This window comes from Sesamum indicum, linkage group LG10 (assembly GCF_000512975.1).
Source record: "Sesamum indicum cultivar Zhongzhi No. 13 linkage group LG10, S_indicum_v1.0, whole genome shotgun sequence".
NCBI lineage: Eukaryota > Viridiplantae > Streptophyta > Magnoliopsida > Lamiales > Pedaliaceae > Sesamum > Sesamum indicum.
Window position 1 is genome coordinate 7150608 of NC_026154.1, and position 4395 is coordinate 7155002.

The following is a 4395-nucleotide window of genomic DNA, read 5'->3' on the forward strand; positions in this document are numbered from 1 at the left end:
TTCCTTCAACGAACCATGTAAAAACGCATTGTTTACATCTAGATGGTGAAATGGGCCAACCCTTGGACACTACCATTGCTAAGAAAGCCTCACAGTGAAAACTTTTGCTACCGGTGCAAAACAATCTGTATAATCTTCCCCTTCCACTTGGTTATACCCTTTGACTACTAGCCCAGCTTTATATCTCTCCATCGTGCCATCTGGTTTGAGCTTCAACTTATAGATCCAATGGCATCTAATAGTTTTCTTATCTACAGGAGCTTCCACCAACTCCTAGGTTCCATTCCTCTCCAACGCATCCACCTCTAATTGCATGACTCGCCTCCATTCTTTTTTCTATTGTGCCGCTTTAAAATCATTTGGCTCCTATAAAACTAATAGACAATCCACAAAGCACCTATAGGAGGGTGCAACAGAAACAACATGGATATGGTTGGAGTCAGTAGATAATGTACAAAAAAATCATTTGGCCATGTTGGCATAGAGGTTGTTCTAGTGGACCTTCTAAGCTGGAAATTGTCTATGGGTGGATTGCTAACTTCAGAGTTGCTTATAGCAGTAATGTCTAACTCCGTAGGACTCTATATACTAGCTTGACTGTCAATAGTGATAAAAGGCAATGGACAAGCAAGTTCTTGACAGTCTATGGAGCTAAGTGGAAAGACATTTTCATGAAAAATGGAATCTTAGTAATGAAAATAGCCTAAGAATCTAGATAATAAACTTTATAGCCTTTATATTCATGTGCATATTCTAGAAATACACACTTAAAACTTCTAGCGTCAAACTTTCTTTTATTAGGAAGGTTGTACGATGCATAACACAAGCAACCGAAGGTTTTTAAGTGAGAGTAAGTAGCAGGTTTGTTATACAGTATTTCAAAGGACTCTTCCAATCTAATATATAGAGGTAGGTAACCTATTGACTAAGTAGGCTACAGTGAGGATAGCCTCAGTCCAAAATGTCAGTGGGGCATTTTAGCTTGAAACAATAAAGTTCTTGCTATTTGTAATAGATATTGGTGTTTTCTTTCAACTATTCCATTTTATTGTAGGGTATAAACACATGTTCTTTGATGAATAACACTTTGTTTCTGTAGAAAATGTTGATAGGTTTGACTACTGAATTCTGTGTCATTGTTTGTTGTAATGACTTTGATTTTCTTGTTAAATTGTGTTTGAACCAGATTAAAGAAAATTTTCAATTTCTATACCACTTTTATATGTCATTAAATAAATCTATGTTGCTCTACAATGATCTTTCACAATAGTGAGCATGTAATGAGAGTTAGAAATAGAGTATTGTTTATAGTGCCCCATACATCTATATTGTAGCAAATCAAATATTTCAATAGCTCGTAAGTTACTAGAGGTAAAGGGCAACCTATGGTGCTTGGCCATTGGACAGACATCACATAGAATTAAAGTTTGATCAGTTTTCTTCATAGAATGAATATGTTTTAGTACATCAATGGAGGTATGCCCTAATCTCCTATGCCATAGATCCAATGAGAGGATTCTTTCATGCAATGTATTTCGGGTCCCTAGCTTTGCAGACTTATTTGTGTAGTGGAATTGCAGAATTCTTTATTAGATAGCCTTCCAACTAGTTTACCTACTGCCATAATCCTATGTGTCTGAAGGTCCTGCAAAAGCATTGATTATGCGTGAAAATTACCCTAAGAGAGTTATCAAGACACATTTTACTGGCTGAAAGTAAGTTATGTCTAAAACTAGGAATATATAGAATTTCATTTAGTATGATGCCTTTAGTCACTTGAATATATCCTTTATGTGTTACTTTCTTTTTATTTTTTTAACAAAAACCACCTAGAGGTGGGGGAGAGCAAAATTCAAGTGACTAAAGGCATCATAGCGGGGAGAGCTACCTCAGTCCCCAGTCCCCAGTCCTTATATATTAAAATTCACAAAATAATAAGAGCTACCTCCCTAGAATTTCTAGTAAAGCCATAAATAAGGAGTACTACTCCCTTACAAATAGAGCAACAATAAACAAGGAGTACTACTCCCTTACAACAAAATACCCGAACAGGTGTCGAAGAAAAATTATGGCGAGTCAAAAAGATTTTTGTTATCCCACCACGTCGTGGATCGCACAGCACCTTCAAATAAAGCTGCACAAAAATGCCAAGCCAGAGTGAGTGTAATTATGTGTTACTTCCTTCTTTGCACCATTGGGCAATTTTAAATGAATAGGTGCTTTAAGGTGTCTTATGTTATTATGCACCACTAACAATAAACTAAGATTTTTCATAATACATATGTATATTAAAAAAAGTAGATGCACTACCTGAAAAATCCTCAAAATATACTAAATTTGTGTCATGTTCTTGGATATGGCTGTGTTCCTGTATTGCTCTCCTTATCTCCAGTCTGATTATGTCATAAATATCAGGGCGTATGGTAGTGATAGATCCTTGTGAAGTTCCTTCAATGTCAACATTGTATGCCCTGTTTGTAGCCCCCATTGCATAATTCCTTTGGTCCAAGAGGTTCTTATACCAATCAGGATATCCCCTCAATTTGAAACAAGACTCTTTTGTGTGTCCATTTCTTTTACAGTGATCACAATATTGTGATCTATTATATATTTGTCCTCTTCGTCTTTGTCCTGTCTCATTTATAGCCTGCTTAGCTGTGTTCAAGAACCTCACATTCATAGCTCCATCTCGAGCAGACCCCATGTAAACTTCCTGTTGTTTTCAATACATAGTAACATGGAATAAGCCTTCCTATTGTGAGCAGAGGCTCCATTAAAAGAACTCGGCTTTGAACATGATCATAAGTTTCTTCTAGTCCCATCAAGAGTTGTATCAATTGACTTGAAGCGCTCATGTCTGCTAGTGCTTTACTTGACCCACATGAACATTTTTAAATGGGCTAATTCATCTCATAATTTCTTAAGCTTGGTGAAATAAGTAGGTATCGTCATATCACCCTGAGAAAGGGAAGCAATTCTTTTCTGGATGACATAAAGCATGGGGACATTGCTTTCCCCAAATCTTGTCTGCAGTTATTGCCATAAATCAGTTGAAAAAAAACCATAATATAATTAAAGTGAAAGTCCATGGACTCTCAACATTCTTTCTCTTCTCTCTCACACACTAGCACACCATATCCTACACACAAAAACCCTAGACACCATGCAAGCGACCGACAATGGAGGAGGGACATCGGCCGGCGAGGAGGATGATGAAGATGACGGGGGTCGTTGGGAGAAGGATTGTCGCAACACTGTTTGTGAAAAAACAGGTGCTGATTTGTGGGGAAGATGAAGAGTTGCCGGCGGAATATGTACAATAAACTGGCGAAAAGCAATGTTTTGCTGACGATTGAGGCTCCTCTAGGCGTTACAGAGATCGGGGATGAACTTCCGAAGAGGAAAGGCCCAACCTTGGACGGAGACAAGGGTGATTTAATGCGCCGCCCCCAATTAAGGTTTGGCGGCGCACATGAGAACAATGTCAATGGAGAACAGCAGCCACCGGCGTTTAACATTCATGAATTCTCGTGCCTCGCCCATTCAATCATCGATGACGGCGATGAGACTGGAAACGCGGCGCTGGCAATTCTGAAAAAGGAAGTGGGAAACGCGTTTCGGACGGGAGACAACGAACTTTGGTTTCCCGTCAACCATGGCATCGACTGATCGTGGTTCGCGACAGGTATGGAGAAACCCTATCCCGATGCTGGCAATGGAGAGAACGGCGGGACTGGGATCTTTGAGCCGAAATAGTGGCGTTACAGGTGGTTTCCTTGCGCCGGCGACTGGTTTGCGAACTGTTGATTCTGGTTCGCGCTCTGGTGCGCTGGTGACTACGGCTCCGGCGACTGAACAGAGGAGGAGCGTGGATGCCAGTGACATGCTGCCTTTAGGTGGCGGTGACGTGACTAGCAACGTGGCCAACGTGGTTGTGGAGGTGGGTGGTTCCACGGGATGTGATGTGGTATTTGATGTGGCATGCTTGGAGGCCCACGTGGCTTATGATGTGGCAGCCAATGTGGAAAACATTGGAGGACCCGTGAATGATGATGAGAAAGAATTGGGTGTTGTGGCAGCTAACGTGGTTTACAAGTCACCTAGTGCTAAGGTGATATCTACTCCAACTGGTATTTTTGTTTGAAACACTCCTTTGCATGCGTGTCCCAAACCTATTATTGATGACAAAATCGCACATGCATTCAATAATTCATCTCGAAAAACTCTTTTGTATATTGCTCCTATAATTGAAAATGGTGAAATTATTGTGCGTCCATCACTTGAGACTATTCGGGATGGGTCTCGATGGTGGAGATCTACAGTTATTGGGTACTTGTTAGGAAAGAGACCTTATTTCCACCACTTGAAGGAGTACGTAAGTCTGTATGGCCATAA